Raw genomic sequence first — 20,374 nt, 5'->3', positions numbered from 1 at the left:
ATCTGTCTTTCAGTGGCACAATTTGTTGGAGATTTTGATTCTGATGAAGCTTTCTAGCAAGTTTTCTGAGAGTGGCTTGGGTGCTTTCAGAGTGGAGAGAGGAGGGTTGCACACATGCCTCTGCACAGAGGAAAAAGGATGAATGCAGCAAATCAGGCCCAGGTGGGTGACATAAAAAAAAAAAAAAAAGGGATTTTTAAAGAGGATGATGTGTACATGCAGCTGGAAAAAAGCAAAGTTCTGAAATTACTATTTCAAAGCACTCAATACGCTTCACATAAGAAAACTATGGCACGGGCAGGAGTTTTCCAAAAGGTATCTACACTAATGTTGAATCTGGGGGACAAACATGGTCTAAATGCTCAAAACTTTACAACTTTACCTGGATTTCCCTATTAGATTAATAGATATTTTGACCTTTCCTTTACACAAGGTTATCAAAAGCCGTTTCCAGTGTCAGTGAGAGATTTCCTACACAGCATTTTGCTTAGTCCCTTTTTAGGGATATTGAAATATTTGTTTCTACCTCACCATAAAATCACAGGCAGGCAGACTAGATTGTGAAATTTCTTTGGGTTTAGGAATTTCAGTGAAATTTCAAATGGTTTTTCAATTTCTGCCTTAAAAATAGAAGTAATTAGTTTTATTATAAATTAATTTGTGCTTTGGAAGCATCCTCTAGCAGAATCAAAGACCAAACATCCTAGGACAAGAACTAACCCAACTGACAAACAAAAATAGAGTGGGAGAAAGGGAATGATGTTGATTTTTCACAATTATTTATTTTCAGTTGGGTTTTTGTGGTTGTTGTTATTACATTAACTGATAATATGTAGGATGATTTACCTCAGTATCTTCCGCAATTTGCAGAATCTTAGACCAGAAAGATTAGGGGGCATGTCCTGACAAATAACACTAATTCTTGTATGGTTTCATATATGAAAATACTGCCACCAGAAGAAAAAAAGATATTTGGAGTTAATTTCTTTTTCTTTATCTTCAGTTCATGACAAAGAGACAAGCTGCCTTAAAAACGTTAGGAGAAAATAGTAACCAACAGTAAGTAATTTAATCCTTTATTTTTACACAATGACGTTATATCTGCCGAGAGAGATTTCAGCTGCATTTGTATGTATAAGCTTGTGTAGCCTTTGAGATTTTTTATGTATGCAGAACTCATTATAAACGATAAAGACCAAGATCAAGCCAAGAGCAGCCTGGAAGACCAGAGACTGAAATGTCTGAAAACCTTGACATAAGTTTAAAATTTCCATTCTGTCCTCTTACTGCATCTCTCTGTAGAAAAGGTGAGCACAATAAATATAATAATGGTTTACCTCAACCACGTTAAGTCTCTGGATAAGACAATAGTTGTCAGGAAGGAAAAAGAGTGGAAAGAAAGCTTCAGTGTGCTCTTTAGAAATACTTGAGAAGCCATATTAGAATCACAGAAAAAGACCAGTAGCCTCAGTTAATAGTTTTCTACTATCCAGTGATTAAGCTTTGAAGAGAAACTATTGGCTTCTGAGAATACAGAGTTCTTCCTACGCTCTGTCTAAAAATCATCGTTTTATGTGTTTGTGACTGTCACATGCACAGACAAAACCTCAGATGAAAAACTGTTCTATGAATGTAGGTCTTGCAAAATTCACTGAAGATTTAGCCCCCAAAATTTCTCCAGCTCGAGAACATCAGACTGTGTATTATTCCATAGTAATATGCCCTAGACTAATACGTAAGTAACAATTCATTGAATGATAACAACTAAGGAAGTGTAAGTGGTTTTTTGAAATGTTGGGATTTTAAAATAAGATTCAACATGCTGTAAAGAGTTGCATTAATCTCAGCCAACCTTTGTTTGAGCTGTTCTTATAACTCATTACTTTGCCAGTGGCTACTCTAGAGTGAGTGTGAAGGCATGTAAAAATGGGTGGAGATATGAAAACAAGTACAATTAAAAGGATTTTTTCTCAGTTCCCACCTACACCTAAAAGTCAAATAACGCTCTGCTGTCTGATATGAAGCCACATTCCCACTTCCATGTTTTACTCTTGACCTATTTAAATTCTCAACCCCAACAGTAAAGAAATAGCAGGAGGAGAGAAGGAACGACAGCACCTACTATGAAGTGCATTGTAAGACATAAAGTTGTTTCATGCAGTTGTCTAACATGTCCCCAGATGCAGCTGTTGAAGATGACAGGAGTCTGCCTGGGAGAGTGTTCTCAGTGGGAATGTCAGCCCAGGACATACCCTGTAGCAATGACATACCCTGTTGCATTTAAAGTCTCTCACTGACAAGTCTGATTTCTCAGCTAGAATAGGAAGATAGTGATCTTTTTTGGAAGAAACCATTTGCTTCACTGAATTCAGGCTAAAAGTTTCACTAGTTTGTTTGGTGGGTTTTTCCCCACCTTTCTTCCATACTGGCCTTAGACTCCTTCACAGACCATTTTAGGTTTCACTGCAGATTCTCCAAGATAAAATGTTTTTTTCCAGTCATGTTACTATTAATATCTTTAAGCCTTGCCTGGAGCCGCACTGGTAGCTCTGCTGCCCTCCTTTAAACACATAAAGAAGACATCTTTATCTGCAAAAATTCATTGTTCTGAACTGCTGCAAGTGACATTCATAGTTAGTAGTAATAAAGGAATTTCAAACACTTTGTAAAAAAACAAGATTACTTAGCTCACCTCTGTAAGCATGTCACCTCTGTATCAGCAGTAGTGCTGCTTGTTAGTACTATCTGTTTAAAAGACACTCTCATAGCTGCCTGGAAGATCAAGGATAGTATGGCAACAAAAATGCATCTATGCAAAGGGGTGTGCAGGATTTTTTTCTGTGAGGCAGTAATAAAGCCAGGCCAGTAAAGTCCCTGAAAGGAGGCAATGCCCAGCCCAATAACAACCCAAACAACTGTGTGATAACCTCATGGGGTTAGCTCCTCTCCTCTTTCCTCCACTACTGCCATGGTGCCAACTAAGTACAGCTCAGCTTTGTCAAGCTCAGCAGTCTGAAAAGTGTTTACTCAGCCCTCAAGAAAGCTCTAGTTACTTGCTCTGAGTTTGCTGTTGCTGTGGTTATGCTACTACAGACACGAGCTGGGAAGGATAAAAGGAATTCAGGTATGTGTATGTGAACTGTTGTGATAGTAGTGTAAGTGTGTGCCCTTATTTAGAAAGAGAACTTTAATCACAATGGGAAGTCATGTGTTGTCTTGCTGGTGTGTGGTGGTGGCTCAGGTGCTTCCTGTGAAAATGCAAGATTTGATTGTAAAAGTTAAAGGAAAGAGAGATACAACAAGTAATGCTTTGAATAAAAGTTTCTGTTATACTCTAACACTGCCTTCTTCCTCATGAAGGAAAAGATAATGATGTGTATGCATGTCTGTGCTAGCTGATCAGGAGCATGTAGAAAGGATCAGAATTTTTTGTTTGGAGAGGGCTAGGGATAGAGTCATGTAAGTGCATGAGAACTGTCAAGCACACCTTAGTTATTTGTGCATGTGATCTTGTTTTCATTTTGTTTTGTTGAAGTCTTAAAGCTCAGATTGTGGCCTCCCTGCTACACCTTGGAGAGAGTGTAAAAGAGAGAAGATGCAAGAAAGAAGTATATTCTTGATGCCTATTTCTATGGCATGAACTTGTCAACTGAAAGGAAGGGGAAGACCATGGGCAGAACTGAGCAGGTTTGGGGGTAAAGTTGTTTGGATAATAATGCTGTGAGGTGGAATCTGCATCATCTCATCCAGGCAGAGTGCTGATGGGACCAGCCTAGTATAACAGAACTGTGATCTTCCCAGGCTTTCGCGCTGGGCAGATGGATAACAACGGAGAGGCTCAGTGCATCGCTGCTGCACTTCTTACTGGGAAAGTGTGATTTGCTGCGGCTTCAGGGTTAGGTGTTTAAACTGAGAAATACCAGAACTAGTTACTCATTTCCCTCTTACTGCTCTTTCTCATGCTTATGCAGGATGAAGATGTATCACTCAATAATATTTTCAGCCATTCTTCTGGATTGAATATACAATAATATCAACTCTTGGCAAATTTTTTTCTTATTGCAGATTTTATGAAAATTGCCCGACTCAATGAACTTGCTCCAAATTCTCACTGACATAACTAAGATGGGGATCCACCATGCAGGGAATACTGTCAATAAGCAGAAAAGTATACCTTGTTTGGCTGTTTTTACTCCCTGAGCATGATTCTTCTTTGGGGTGCAGCATATAGCCAGCATTTAGGGTCCTGATGGTTTTGGTTTTCTTTAGAAAGAAACTCTTGAGACAACTGGGTATATTCTCTTGTAGAACCGTGTTTCCTTAAAAAACGATGTTTGTCCTAAATTACAGGGGAAAAACCTCAAGCTGACAGCCTCCTTCTTCAGGAATCTGATTTCCGTAAGGATAGTGTCTCTATGAGAAATTGTTTCTTAGCTTACTCCAAAAGTTTTGTTTGTACACATTTCCCTTTTTTGCTCTCTCCTGCAGTTTCAGCTCATTGTTTGTAGAGACTGGAAGATTGTAACCTGTCCTAGGAAAAAATATCTTTAAGATGCTGCAGCTTAGTCCTTGTAAAATGTTACCATGCATCTAGTTGATTTAAATGCTTTGATCGGTGTCTTCCTCACTCCAAAGCGAAGCATAAAACAGCCTTTCTATTGAGTGACAGATGGTGCTTTCTCACTCTTCAGATTAAAACAGATCTGTGACTCTCCAGCGTTTTCTTCAAGTCTGCCACCACTACTTTGCAGCGCACCTGCTCCATCTGAACATGCACTGTGAGACTGTGAGAGATGGGCTTTTGTGACTCTAAGAAGTTATGGATGTAACTGCAGACCTGTGCAGTGCATCCTTTCATGAGGGAAAGTCATTGGGTGTCCAAATTTCTATGTATACGAACGTGATATTTGGAGATGTCCTTAATGCCTTGGCAAATATTTCTAGAAAAACAAATACATAAGTGAAGAATTCTTTTGTTGTTTGTTTTGGTGGGGTTTTTGTTTTGTTTTTTGGAGGGTTTTGTAATTTGTTCTTTTTGCTTAATATCAAAAGCCTAAATTAAAATACCTGATCTGTGGTAGTACTATAGGTATGAGAGACCACAGAAGTGTGATTAGCTATGAAATGTAATATAGATTTTTGATTGATTGATTGATTGATTGGTAATTAGCTCATGGGATTTCTTTTTCAGGAATCGATGTCTCACGGGTCTTATATTGCCAGTGAAGAGGTTCAGTTTCAAAACCAACCTGTTTATGTGTGTAACTTAGCTATGACAACACAGTACAAACTACAAAGACTCCTCTATCATGCCGCAAGATCCAAAATGTGTTGAAATTCCCAGCCAATTCTACTTAATATCTTATCTAAAAATTAATCTAAATTATCAAGTTCTTATACCTGATCAGTTGGTTTCTTCTGAATTTATTGAAGCCCTTATTAGAAAAGCGACAGTACTTATTTTAGCCCATTTGAAACATATCTTGTCTATAGGTCCTTTTCTGAGTGTCTTGAAAAGCATGTCTGCCACAAGTTTATTTTTCCATGGTTTAACTTTCCTTGAGCATGAGAGGGTATCTTCACTTTCAAAGTAATTTATTAATCTGTAGCCTGTGTAACAAACACAGGTGACATTAGTGTCATGGGGGAATGGGGGCAAAGATAGCCTGATTTGTCTGAAATCAGATGGGAACCCCAACCAGGGAAAGCTATAATGTATTCACAGAAATGGTGCTGAATACCTCTTTCCCTTTTGCTTATCTGTTTCTTTCCTTTTACTTTCCTGTTCTTCTTCCCTATCCTGACTGGAGAAAGTTTTAGAAAAGTCAAAAAAAAATAAAAATCAATGAAAGACTTAGGTTTCCATAGTGCATTGTTAACTACATGTACTGTGGCTAAGAATCAATTCTGGAAAATAATTTCTTGGTAAGATTTTAATGTAGTTTTGCATCCTATGAGTACTGGCATATCTGTCAAGGCAGAATGGACTGTGGGTTGTAATTAATGGTAAAATTCCCTTTTCTGGTCCTTTGGTTTTGCTCATATCTCAGAGATTGACAGAGAAAGGAAAGAGAATCTGGTTTTCTGTTAGAAAGGCTCTGCAGTTTAGGAAGATTAATGGGAATTCTTGCGGATGTCAGCATGAGAAACATGAGAAGAGACCGGAGAAGGAAAATAGACAGTTGGGTTTTGAAGAAGGGGAAGTGGGCTTTCAGTGTCTTCCTCAGAAGTTTTGTGGATGTTCATTTCTCACTGTGATACTCAGTTGGTTGATAAGTTAACTCCTGAGCCTTGGCTGTCTGAGTATGAAACAAATGAAACAACTCAAGGGCTCTGGTTTGAAGGTCTCTTTTCAGTCCTTAACCAAGGTGTACCATCTTTGTAATGCATTCTCATAGCAAAATGTCTGGAAACTGGCAAAATTAGTTGGAGTTTTTGCATGGACACTGAACGTGATAAAGAGAGCAATCTTTGACAGGCATCCCTGTCTCTCCTGCTCAGGGAACATGGCAGGCCACAAACTCCCAGAGCGTGGTCTTTTCACTAGCAACGGAATAGGAAAATGATATGAGATACAGCTGTTTACACATCTTCCTGTCGTTACATGCTGCTTGGATAAAGAAGCTGTCCCTTTTGTGTTCGGAAAAATGCAAATCAGCAGCTACTCAAGCCCACACCTGAGAAAGATCATACTCTTATCCTTGCAGATGTTGTGCAGGACATGGCATGCTGCGATGACATGCACAGCTAAGTCTTCACTAGCACCAAAGAGTCTCCCTAGGCTATACTGGTTTATCTTCAGCTTGCCTAATTAACTCACTTGCTTCTAACAGCACAAAGCAAACTTTAAATCATGTGAAAATTCTTATTGATTACTCTGATTTAGAAGTGGTGTAGTTTGTACTAACAGCTTATTGATCTTCCTAGAGCTCTGCACCCTTCTGGCATATTGCACCATAACATTCCTGCACCTGCCAGTTTGGGCAGTTAAAGCCTATTGAGCACAGCACAGGTATTCTGCAGAGTTAATATTCACTTATTTGTTGACATTATTTTGTTTATTTATTTATTTTTTAAAATTAGACATATTAGAATGCTTTTACAGTTGTGGAGCACTGATCTCTAAAAGGAACTTACTTTTCCAGACATGTTTATGCACCCAGCTCACAGATAAGGCTGTGATTATGGCATAATGTTGTGACCCAGGTACAACAAACATGCCCCACAACCCTCCAGCATCCTGAAGAGATTACTACTTCCTTTAGCTTCGTCTAGATGAGATCCTACAGAATAAAATATTTGCTCCCATCAGTGTCAATAACACATACAGTTAAAATTTGACTTATGAAAGATTCAGCTATAAATTTGGTATAACAAAACAGTTGGTAGATGGCATCTGAACTAGAGTTCTCAGCTGTGAAAAGCTGCAAGAAGTTGTGAGGTCCAGAATAGCCACTGTCTGCAGTATCATGGAACATGCTTGGAGTGTTCATTCAATGGTTATCCACCCTGTGCAACAGGCAGTTAAATCTTCACATTTATACATTTTTAAATTGGAGATTATATTCACAATGTTAGTGAGATTGGCTCTTTTTTTCTTGTTTTCAGAGATGGGAAAAATTAAAATGAAAAATCTCGTGATGCAAGGTTATGATTTTTGGGAATAGGCTGGACAAGTGTGTTGGCTTTGGTTTTCTCATTATGTTCAGTAAGGCTTCTTTGGCTAACAGTAACACATTTTTTGCAGGTGATTTACTTCTTTCTGGTATAGATTGAGTTGCAGTCAGCCTGTATTTAAGCAATACACTTTAAAGAGATGTGTCACTACCAGTTTTCATTTGAGAAGCACAGTGTGTATATCATAAACTGTATTATATAATGTGTGTGTGTGCATTATATTTATAAATACAGTATATTATATTTATGTATATTTGTATATAATGTGTATGTACTATACACACATAAACTTTAAAATTTATACATACATAATAAAATGTGTGTATATCGCATATGTATATCGTATAATAAAATGTGGCATATATCACATATATATATCATATATAAATATATGACACCTTGACACTATTTCTGTTAAACATCCCCTTTAAAGACATTTTTCATACACTTACCATTATTGCTTCCACTTTTGCAATAGCCATTTTTCACCCTACTCTTGGAGCACCTTCCTTCACTCCTGCCTAGAGCCAGTCTCAGCTGCATGATAGTAAACCAATTTTTTATTGTAAGGACCTAATGATTTTAATACTCTTACTCAAAATAGGTGGCTTTATATGGAAAGTTCCCTATCTGAATAGCCTTGTCATATTTGCAAGAATTTATCAAATTCACTATTGTTCAAATGGCAAAACTGGAGCTCAACATGTAGGTAAACTTGTAACTGTTGAAACAGAGCTGACTTGACAATACTGGAGTAGTTTGCGGTGGGTTCATGGTGTCAGGAACCCATGTAAAACCAGCTACTCACTTCTGTACAGTCACCTGCAGTCTATGTCCATAGAGAGAGGGGGAAACCTCCTTGAACAACTCAGCTCATCCACAGAGAGATGAGCAGGACTGTGTCATCTTCTTACCTTGTGCCACAGCAAAAGTGGTGATACATGTCATAGGAGGAATTTCTCTGATGTTTGGAAACTGCTCCTGGAAGGTCACCACCAGCATTACACAAGGACCCATGCATGGCTCTCCAGAACAGACCTAGGCAGAGGAATGTTCAGTAATGCCTGAGCCACACAAAGGACACTGTTCCGGCTCAGAGATTAGACAGAGAAAGCAATTTTTTCCCTGCAATAAGCAGTTAAGAGAAGTCTGAAAGTAATGCCAACTGGAAAATGAGAAGGGCCACAAGAGCCCTTTTGTAACCAGTCCAGCTGCCAAACACAGCAACACTCTGTGCTGTTACAGCTGTGGGATACAGGCCGTTCGCAATAGAACCTGTCTGGGACAGGTTTGGCAGCTGTGACTCAGAACACCCATACAGGTGCACAGGCAAACCAGATGTTCTCCAGGAAAGCAAAACTTGCAAACAAGATTTGGGTAGCCTTTGCATCTCCTCAAGATTGGTATGCAGATAAGTGTTGGTGTTCTTTGGATGACTACCTTGCTTGGTTACAACTGTTACCATTTCAGCAAAAGTGACCAACACTGTTGGTGCACTAGGGAGCCACTCCTGTGGTTTTCCTGATCAGCCCTTCAGGCTTCAAATACAATCCTAGAGAGTACACATCTCTAAAAGACTCTTAAAACACAACCTCAGCAGCAGAATGAGAGTCTTTAGTCGGTAGAAAAGTAGCATCTGAGCTATCTTCATTCTAGTAAGACAACAAAATAAGGAAAGGCGTTGGTTAGCAGTATTCACAGCAAGCACGGTTCTTCATTCAGTGTAGACCAGGAGTTAAATCTTGTGTCTTATAAAATCTGGAGAGCTGTCTCCAGTGTCTTACATTCAATTCCCTCTTGCCCTGTTCTTGGATGGTGAATGCAGGGAACTTAAAAGATTCCTTAAATTTACAATAAATCTCATGTGCAGCTTTCATGCACTAAGCACTGAGAAAACCTGGTTCCTGCTGGCTCCCTCTTTTACAATGCAAATGCCTCTGACTTCCTGTCCTCTCTCTTTCCTTTGTGTGCAGGGTACAGCTGTCTCCTTCATGCTGCCTTTTCCCTGCTGCATGTTAATCATTTACCTGCCATGAGCAGGCCAACCATTATTTCTGTCCTCTCCCAACCCTCACAGACTTGCTTGATGATTCAAATTACCTTTGCTCCTGAAGTTGCATGGAAGGTGAGGCCGCTTACCTCTCTTTATGGGGCTCCAGAGAGAGAGGACCTGTTGCTTACACTGTTGGCATCAAATGTGTTAGAGCTGTTAGCATGCATCTGGTAATTGTTGTTTATTTCTATTAATGAAAACAGTCTTGCATTTTGAAGTCTACAGGTGACCTACTTACTTTTTATTGTTATGCACCCCAGTGTCCCATTTTGTGTCAGCCAAGGCAGTCCTATCAGGCATGGCAAAACAGATATTACAACACAAGAGGAATATTAGTTGCTTGCTGAGCCACATAGCCGCATCCCTCTGGACAAGTCAAGACTTATTAGTCTTAAGGCTCCCAAGGGCTCTGTCTGAGCAGGGATGTGCTGGTTTTTAAGGTCTGTTTGTAGTTTTTCTTGGCTGATGTCTTAGAAAAAATGGTTTTGAACCAAGAAATCAAATAAAAGGTTCTGCTTTTTTTCTGCTGAAAATTAAGGGGGTGGGGAGCTGGGGTGTTTTAATTTGGTTTCATGACTTTCCCCTCCTAGGTGAGACATACAGTATTGCTCAATGGATTATCATATTTCTACATATCCTTTTTGGCCTTATTAAGATGTTGTTTCAAAAGCCCCAGGATTTCTTCATCTGTTGTAATCCTAACAATTCCAATAGGATCATGAAGCAGATCTAAGAAGTCAAAGCCCTCCTAATGTCCAGCCTAATCAATCACTTAGTGGAGTTTCTGCAGGATCTCTGTTACAAGTTGTGTTTCTCCGTCCCCATCCCACTACCTGTTTTTCAGCCTCTTATATTTCCATGCACCTAACAAGCTTTCTATGCTGGTTCTGCCTGTTGTGGTCTTCTACTTCTTGTTTGAGCTTATTGTTGTCCTCCAACTCAGAGGACCCTTCTGCACTTACACGTTGACTATGTATTCTTTTCATGGCATCAGCTCACAGTCCATCTTGCACTTTTCTGCACATCATGAAAGGAGTTTGCCTCTTTTCCTCAATTTGCATTCATACCCTCTGCCTGCTCCTTGTTTTTGCCTCTTCTTTTGTCTCAAGCTACCATCTCCATGCTAACCATCTCAGAAAGCTGTAATTTCTATCTGTCGACTAAAGTGACAAACAAACTATAAATGGAGCTCCTATTTATACACTAGGAATTCCCCATCACATTTGTGCCCCACACTTCTCTGGATGGGAGGCGCTGGGAAGCGTTATCTTCATTTTAGCTTCCGAGAGAGGATTACTGCCGGCTTTCTGGGGTGAGGGTATGCCCTAAAGCATGGAGCTAAAGCTGACCGGTTGTGCTTTGGTTCTTAAAACAAGTAAATATTATGTCTCCTTCGTGTTGCCACCGATCCCGGAGCGGCGTCGGAAGCCGCGCTGCGCTCCGCGCTTCTCCGTGCTGGCAGCAAGCGCTGGGGACCGGGCGGTGGAGGGGCGTCTGGAGAAACCCCTGAGCGCCGCGGCGGAGGTGCCGCAACAGCTCGACTGGACCAGCGGTCTGGTCTCCTCCCTCTCCTCGGCCCCGGCACCCCGGGGGGCCTGGCCGCGGGGGAAGGGGCACGAACCGCCCCCTCGGCCCGTCGGGAGGGAGCGCCGAGGCCCGTAACCCGGCGTCTGCGGCACGACCCCGGGCACAGGTGGGAGAGCGGCGGGGCGTGGCGAGCGGGCGAGGGGGGCGTGGCGATACAGAGGGGGCGTGGCAAGCGGGCGCCGGGGGGGGCGTGGCCGTCGGCTGGGAGGGCGTGGCGCTCGGGGGGGGCGTGGCCGCCCCCACCTCGGCGCCTTCCCGCCGGCTGAGCCGTCCCGCCGCGCAGTTGCTGCCCAGCGGCTGCAGGGACAGGAGGGGCCGCGCCGGTGCCGCGTGAGTGGTCCCGGCGGGAGCGGGAAGCTGCGGGGCGGGGGCGGCAGCGGGGGCTCGGTGCTTCCCTGCCCGCTGGCCTCCGCGGCCGCGGGGTGGTGTTAAGACGGGGAGTCGCCGGTGTCCTTCCGCGGGGTCTCTGGCGCGCAGGGCTGGGCGGGAGGAAGAGGAGGAGGGTGGGGATGGGCTCGAGGGTGCTTCCTGCACACCTGCTGCCAAAACTCCCCAAAACTCCCTGATTGCGCCCACGTCCCACGCGCCTCTCCCGCAAACCCCCGGCTGTCCCACGCTGTGCCTTCCCACGCCCACCCCCCCCCCCCCCCCCCCAATCCCTTTGTCCTGTGGCTGCACCAGCATCCCCGGTCCCTGTCGCTCTCTGCACCCTGATGTGTCTTACCCCCAGACCTTCAAGCTGTGCCCCACGGTGCCTGTTCCCACACCCCCCTGGCTGTACCTGACACCTGGCCCCCAAACCTTCTGGCCGTGCCCCACGCCCTGTGGTGCCTGTCCGTCCAAGCCCTCTGGCAGTGCCCCGACTGCACTGAGCTCATCCTCCTGTCTTGAAGAACAAGTCACGCCAAGGATGAGGCGTGGGGATGGCCTCCACCTTGTGCAGGAGGCTGCATCAGCGATTTTATTCTCGAAAAATGTCTTTTCCCCCACTCACCCCCCAGAGACAAGAGTGGTCCCAGGCATCAAGAAATGGATGCTTCTTTCTCTGCAGGGGCAAAGGTTGGAGGCAGCGAGGTGTGGCCCATATACTTGAGATGATGATATTAAAATGTAGGGCTGGAGGGATGATGTCTAGTCAGGGGTTGTCTGGCAAGTTGAAGGAGCATCTGTCTGGCCTGCTGCCTTCCTCCTCCTCAGAGACAGGTCTCCTTTGCTGCTGTGTGTGGTGGGCCTTTCCTTAAGGACCGGCAGCAGCAGCAGCAGCATGATCTGAGGAAACGTGTGGGTGCTGGCTCGTGTGGCTGACAAGGCTGCATTGGGCCAGTCTCTTGGACTTACCCTTTGCAACTGTGGATATCATGTATGTTGTTTGGGTGTTGTAAGTACATTGATACTTAGTTTGTAAATATGTTTTAAGTACGTTGGTGCTTTGGAGTTTGGGTGTTGCTGCCACAAAGAAAGAATTGTGTAATGCTTGAAAAGTCATAGTGACGCTGCAGACCAACTCTTACTGATTTCTTTGCTTGCTTGTGTAGGAAATCAAGCTAAGTGAACTAAAGCTGTTCAGACAAACCAGAAACCTTACAGCTGTGTATAGATACCCTCTTACTTACTCCATTGTAACTCAGTCCTTTCCAGACAGTGTGTAGGACTGTACTGAACATTGCCATGTGGGAGAAGCTTGAACGAGTTTTTCTGGTTGTTGGGAGCAGCCTGGGAACTGTGTGCTGCCTGACTTACTCTGCTGCTCAGCATCTGGGTTGCTGCCCAGGAAGCTTTCAGGCTGCCTTGGAGCTCCCTCAGGGAGAGGTAGCATCCTTGTTTATCGACACCGCGTTAGGCAGTGCGGACATACCCTGAAAATGCCTCACTGAGGAATGGGAGCACTTATACTTACACATTTGCTTGAATAAAAAGTACAAAGAGCTAGGATGTGAAAACCTAGTGAAACCTAGGCTTAAAATCTTCCTAGGCAGAACCGCTGTGGCAAGAGTGGGGAATAATGCAACTTTATGGTATTTCATTTCAATGTATCAATCAACTTTCTATTAAATAGTATTTTTTACCAGTAGAGTGAGGCAGGTTATGGTACAGGAAGCAATATTTATGGAATGCGTTGGGAAATCTGCCATGGTATTAGTCAAGTAATATATGCCAAATAGGACTTAACTAGTTATGAAGCTTGCCAAATACCATGAAATACCTATCAACTAATTACATACCAGTAAAAGAATTAATCGGGTACGTTTCTGTATCCTTACATGACTTGATGACCTTTGCTGCCTGTGCTCCCTTTGCCATGCTGTGCCCTTCCTGGCTTTGTTTAGTTCCACTGCAATAAACATTTTTTTGCTACCTTGAACTCCTGATCTTCCTCTTGAATCTACTTCTGCCCAGTGCTTCTGGTTTAATACTTATGTCCTTCTCTGGCCTGCTCCTGTCTGGGTGCTTAACCCACAGATTTCTGGAGGGGTGGGCAGATGCGGAGCAAGGCAGAGGGGTGAGCAGCGCATGGGATGGGCATGGGAGGCGCCGCATGTGTGGTGAGGGAAGTTTCTGTTGTGTTCAGGTGCAGGAGGTGGAAGGAAGCCAGGATCCCTTCCTGGATCTTCATTAGCTGCTTGTGAAATCATGTTGGTTGTAATCTGGACCTAATTTGGCAGACTTCAGGTGGCATCTCTCTCTCCCTGATACCCCTCTGCCTCAGCATGGCTGTCAGAGGCTGTCGCCCCGTAATTCTCGTGAAAGGGGGTGTGATCTCTCTGGTCTGCCCCAACCCAAATGAGATCGTTTAGCTCCTGACTATGGGTTAAACTAATCTGACTTGCTTTGTGTGAAGTGGATTAAGGACCATTTGTAAAATATGGGTAGTAGAGCTATGGCACATAGGCAAGGATGAATAGATGGGGTGGTGCAATCTTCAGTGGCACAACATGACTTTGTAAAAATAATTTTATAGCCCAACAGTCATATTGACTTCAGACTAGTGGATCTGTAAAGCTTTAAGTTACTTCCCAAAGCCTGGGTAGCTCAAAAGGAAGAAATACTCCATTCCTCTCACTATTCCTCTGTCCCTCTCTGCAGCTCTTCGTTGTTCTGGTTTTCTTTCCTGAAGTCACAGCAGATGACACACATAGGTGCAGTGTTTTTATCAGTTTCCTCAATGCCCAAGTATATATGAAGTTTAAGAACTGACAGATTTTATTATGTTTTTCTCTATTGCAATTTATGAATGCTTCAAACAGCAGTTCTGGTAGGCCTTTCTGAGTATTTAGGAGGAAGCTAGTCTGTGCTTGGAAGCTGCCTCCGAGGTGGAAAGGGATGGGAGCTAAGCACTGGGAAATGAATAGAGGCTGTTCAAAAATTAAGAATAATTGTTGCCATAAAATAGATTTAAAGCATGTCACAAAAGCTTCACTGTTGTTTTGGGTTTGATTTTAGGATCTTTCTGCTCACTTAAAATTACTTTACTTGGTATTTAAAAGGTGGGTAGTTACTCTGCATTGTTGGACAGTGCTAGGGAACAGGTCCCATGTGCTTGCCTGGGGGCCTCCCTCTGGTACCCAGGCTCAGTGCTGCATCTAGAGGGCAAGTGCAGTCTAAATGGTTAAAAGTAAACCTTTTACCCCTTGAAAATATCAAATTATTAGAACAAAAGCATTGCATTAACAAAATAATTCCTTTTGTAAGCCTGATTGTACTTTTTTAGTGTAGTCCCTTTAACAGGCAAGAAAATAAAAGCCAAAGGGTCATACAATAGTTTTTATTTTCTGTAGCCTGTTGTCACATGTTCAATTTACAAGAAGTTTTGCAGAGTTGCAAGTTATGCAGAAGTTAAGAATTTTTTTCTATCCTTCTAATGCTTTATTTTTTACTTTTTTTTGAATTTCAACTATTTCAGCTGAAATTAAATATGTAAGTTTTTGCTGATGGGAGACACAAGAGCAACTCAGGTGTCTCTTTTCTCTACCTGTCTTTGGTTTCAGTGTTTAATGCTGACCATTGAACTAGAAATGTTGAATAGGTTGGGGGGTTTTTTTGTCTCCTCTTTACTAAATTCCTGTAGTAAAATGCTTTCTGTATGTCTGTTGATGTATGTCTTGATTTTTACTTTTTTTGTTCTGCTATTTATGTTGTGTTTGCTTATGATGAGTACACAAAACCTTTTATCACTGAAGAAGTTGACTAGAAGAGACATGTAAGTAGTTCATAAATTGCATAGTGTGAGAAGAATACAGAGTTTAGAGCAGCACAGGTTTAAAAGTGTCTTGGTTGTTGTCTTGGTTCTGGATGACAATCTGAGGAACTGAATTTCAGTAGCATTTTTAACTTTGAAATCATGATCTAGCACACAAAACCAATCCCTTAAAAACTACTTGTAAAGACTGTCCAGCCCAAAGCAAGCTCTGGGTTCCACCTGCAGAGTGGCACAGATGTCAGAAGGAGGACAAAAATATGTGTCAATAAAATATGAATCCTTTTATTTGCCAGGAGTAATAGTATTCAGATTGCCCCTCTTAACTGTGTCAAAGCTATATATTACTCGTCATGGTAAAAGCAGTGAACAAGGCTCTTATCTCCACTCTGCTTATGATACCAACTTAGGCTGGTGGTGTAGTTTCACCAGCATTTCTTTTATCCTAAGTGCTTTTGCCCTTGTGTCACCTTTCTGTTGTGCTGGTATAACCCTTGGTGAAGGCTGGTGCTGAAAAGCACTGAGGAACTGGTCTGGGTTAAGAATACCCTTTCCTTTTCTGTGAGGCTGTCTCCCCTGCCCTGGGTCTTTTTCCCAATCTGTTTTATTATGCAGCCAGAAAAGTGGTTATTCCAGCACAAGCCAAAGGTAACATAGGAGCAGGTATGATTACAACAAGGGAGAAGTTTATTAAAATGACATTGCTACCATTAAAAGTGCTCTTATAATTGCAAACTTACCCTGTAAACAGTCAGACTTGCTCTGCTTGAGCAGGCTATGCTCAAGAGAAACTGCTTGTAGCAGCTGTGTGAATTTCTACACGCTGCATGTGTGCGTTTAGTTGTATTGTGAATTCTTTGTAGTTTGGATTATCTCTTATATTGATATGCTGCCTTGCACACTGGACCCTGTGCCTGGAGTCTCTATTCAAATTTGTTGTTTTGTTTATTTAAAGCAGTACCTCACCGAATGTGTGTGAATATGAGTGTAACTGGTGCACTGCAAAATGTTGAACAAAGGAATGGTATGTACAGTGCGAAAAGTTGTTAAATTTCTACAGGCATCTCCCGGACTGGAATTCAAAAGAATGTTTCTATCCCAGTGACAGCGTTCTGAGTTTATGGGTATGTCTGAGATAAAAATATAGCTTACTAAGAATAACTCTATTTCTTTTATTCTTTGTTTTCTAACAAAAGGAGGAGACAACTCTTGCTGGAATCTGAAACACAAAGATCAGTTTGTTGATTTGGAAAAAAATTTGCATTGTATCTTCAGTCCTGAAATGGCTTAAAACAAAGTCACAAAAACCTGATTCAATGCCTCTCTGTATGCTTTTAGACTGTGGGTATGGTTCATGTTGGTACTGTGCACTTTCTTTCAGGAAAGTTATTTGAGGTGACAAGTAGAGGGTTTTTTTTAATTGGTTTTTGCCTGATCTGTTAAAAAGTAAAGTGCCTGGAAATTGTTACCACTAGTTGATGCTGATGTTTTTTGATGTGTACACGAGCAGAGTGCAAGGCAACAGGGAAGGAGAAACATCTTGGTTTAGAAGTGTTGTCACTGGTGGAGGAGAAAAGATCTTTTTTTTTTGGGGGGGGGGGGGGAGGAGTTGTTTATGTTTAGTTAAAGTTTGAAATAAAATATTTGTCAAATGTATCTGATTTTTTTGAAAACACTTCACAGCCAATATTTTCAGTTGTTTTCTTTTGGTAAATTTTTTTTTGTATTGCTTCTAATGAAAGCTATTGGCTGAATCATCAAGAGTATCAGGGTGTATCAGATGTGCTCATTTATTCTGTTAAGTAAATACTGCAGTATTTGTTTAACATGCAGCATTAAAGGGAGCCTACAGCAAAACTACAGGAAGCCTTTATCAGGGAGTGTAGGGATAGGATGAGGGGTAACGATTTTAAACTGAAAGAGGGTAGATTTAGATTAGATTTAAGGAAGAAATTCTTCCCTGTGAGAGTGGTGAGACACTGGAACAGGTTGCCCAGAGAAGCTGTGGCTGCCCCCTCCCTGGCAGTGTCCAAGGCCAGGTTGGACGGGGCTTTGAGCAACCTGGTCCAGTGGAAGGTGTCCCTGTCCATGGCAGGGGGGTTGGAACTAGATGATCTTTAAGGCCACTTCAAACTCAAACCATTCTATGATTATGAATAGATGGGGGTGTGCAGCATGGAGATGTCTATAGTCTGGTCAGAGAAGTAGTAGCTGGTAATGTTGCCTTTTCCTGTACAGGTGAAAATTACTTAGATTCAGGTATGTTGCAAGTGAATACTTTGGTGTATTTTACAGTATTTGCATTTATAACATCCACTACAATCCCCTTTTTGTTTGTTTAGATGTACAGTTGGAAATATCTGGATTAAATACTTTAATCACTTTTGTAGTGGGGTTCTGTGGCTTGTCTTTTCGTTACTGAAATAAAAGGTTGACTTTTGAAACTTTAACTGTACAGAAAGGGTCTGTCAAGCTTAATGAAGTTATTGTAATGTGCTTTGGAAATGCCTTGTCCACCCTTGTCTTTTGTGACTGACATGTGTAGAAGACAGTGTCCAAAAAGCTAAGGGGCTGATGGAGTTAAGCTCAGTGTTCACTGTCAACTTTGAAATTAAACCTTTCACAAAACTACTTTCGAGCTGTATTACTCAGAAGCTTTGTTACAGTTATCAATTCCTTTGGTCACTTACATTACTACTATTGTGCTAACAACATTGTTTCTGTAGCACCTTTTGTTCTGTACCAAGTTAGGGTGTTAAAGAAGAGTCTGCTTGAGTTTAGTTTTACACAAAGTGATAAAACTCTAAGGCAAGGCTGTAAGTAACTTTATGCATAGCTCTGGGGTTCAGGAAATACACTCATTTTTGCTTCTAACCACGAACACCACTCTTACATTTTGGAGGAGGGTGTGTAAAACATAGGAGCAAAACACAGAGCTCTCTGTGCCTTCCTTCAGGAAGTACTTTAATGAGTGTTTGAAATCTTACGGGGTGAAAAATCCTCCAGCTGAATTTCAGGTTATCCTGAAACTTCTTCTCATAAACTGAAGTGGTCCACTTGATCAACTAGGGAAGCTTATCTGAAATTTGCAGAAAAAATATTCCTGAACATGGACTGGACCATTCTGAGCTCTAATTTGGTCTGGAGTTTTTCGTATCTGTTGAAATGAGGTTGCTATTGTATTTTAAAACTGAACAGCTTAGATACCCCATTTGAACTACGTTTAAAAGTATGGAATGGAAAATTGCCTCTGTAGCTGTGCAAGTTGTGCAATTCGGTGTACTTGCTTTTATCCTGTAGAGATTTTATACATAATTTTGTCAAGTGTGATTGCATGCCATTGGTTGCTTTCATCCAAGGTGCTGGAGCATCAGACAAAACTTAACTAAATCTAGAAGGACTTCTGTGATAAGCAGGAGACCTGCTTTAACAGATGGTGAAATTATATGACCTTGGCTCACTTGTTGAGACAACAGCAGTGGGAAGAGGTCTAGTCCTCCATTCCAGTCAGTGGGAAAGCACCATGCTTTTTGGATATAGTCAGCTGGATGAACTTGCAGCTATATATTGTATATGGAAGACAGTGAGTATGGGTGAAAGCAAATCCTTGGTTTGATTGTGAACAATAAAATCATCCTGAAGTGAGGTAGAAGAGTGAAGACAAACCACTGTGCTTAGAAACCTGCTTGAGTGATGAGGGCTGTGGTGTTGCTTTAGGTTTGGAAAGTGGTGTGTGGCCTGGTAGTTTTGCATAGTAACTGGAATACTGAACTGGCACCCAACACTAGTTTTGTTCACAGCTTTCCTGTGCTCACTGATGGAAAAGGTGCTCCTTTTTCTCTGGTGAGTGAGTGCTCCATACAAAGAGTCAACCAAACACACTGACCTCTTCTGCAAAGCACTGAAACCTGTATGTAAAAAATGCTATCTAAGACCTTTTTTGATAACTTAAATGCATAGTTATATATAAACCTAATCTTTCTTTTTACTGGAGACAGTCCAGTTTTCTTCCCTTTTACTGCTGTTGCATGCTGAGTAGACTATTAGACACTTGTCTGTTCCTTTTATACTAGTGTTTTACAGGAATATTAGTATTGGGCTGAGTACTCTGCTGCTTGCCAAGCGTCTGCACTGGAAGTGGTATTGTCTCCTGTGTTATTCTGATGTGATGCATCCATTGCCTAATGCACTTTGTTGATGTGATACGTTTTTTTGAGCTATTTGTATTTGGCAATCTTTCAGAATCGTAAAGAGGGGAAAAAAAATTAGTGCAGTTGATTTGGTCAGATGTAGGTGGTTCATCCCTACATGCTGTCTGGCTGAGCTGATCTGTTTTAAACTGCAGTGATGTCTTGTGGTCCTGGGTGGTCTCTGAATGCTTGGAAAGATGATAAAAACCACACTCTACTGTAGTAGTGGAAAATACTGATAGAAGATGGAAAATCCTTACACCGTACCTGTGATTAAACCTGTGCTTTAATGTGGTGTTTCATTCTGTTCTTCTGTGAAGTTATTTGTTTTAAGCTGATTTTAAAAAGCTCAACTGTTACAAACTCACAGCCTGCATAATGCTGCTTTATACGCTCTTCTTGAGCTTCCTGAAAGTGCAAAATAATGAAAACTTAAAAAGTCCGCTTAGCAAAGGAACTAAGGTCTAGCTAACTAGATCTGGAGCAGCAGTAAACCTTCACAGCTGTGTAATGGCATTAATATATTTTGCACATAATATCAGTGTCTACTTTGCATTTTGTATTATGCAAACTCCTGCATGCTGATTGCTTGGAAGTTGAACAAATGACTGATATTTTTAAAATTGGATTTTTATAAAAGGATCTGGTTTTAAAAAATGTTGTAAGACAATT

General features: G+C 41.7%; 2 protein-coding genes across 5 annotated transcripts in view; both read left to right on the top strand.

Annotated features, from left to right (window-relative positions):
* Window positions 1–8,006, top strand: part of ERCC8 (ERCC excision repair 8, CSA ubiquitin ligase complex subunit) — a 49,618-nt gene extending 41,612 nt beyond the window's left edge. For both annotated transcript variants that reach the window (XR_012627195.1, XR_012627194.1), the window contains exon 14: window positions 3,536–8,006. The gene's annotated coding sequence lies outside the window, so the exon portion shown is untranslated. The remainder of the gene's footprint in view (window positions 1–3,535) is intronic.
* Window positions 8,007–11,606: 3,600 nt separating this feature from the next.
* The window catches only part of ELOVL7 (ELOVL fatty acid elongase 7), a 33,256-nt gene continuing 24,488 nt past the window's right edge, over window positions 11,607–20,374 (top strand). For 2 of the 3 annotated variants that reach the window (XM_074856608.1, XM_074856606.1), the window contains exon 1: window positions 11,607–11,647. The gene's annotated coding sequence lies outside the window, so the exon portion shown is untranslated. The remainder of the gene's footprint in view (window positions 11,648–20,374) is intronic. The other variant, XM_074856609.1, reaches the window with a different exon arrangement.

Source organism: Strix uralensis, chromosome Z, assembly GCF_047716275.1.
Source record: "Strix uralensis isolate ZFMK-TIS-50842 chromosome Z, bStrUra1, whole genome shotgun sequence".
Classification (NCBI taxonomy): Eukaryota; Metazoa; Chordata; class Aves; order Strigiformes; family Strigidae; genus Strix; species Strix uralensis.
This window is presented reverse-complemented; position numbering and strand designations above follow the sequence as displayed.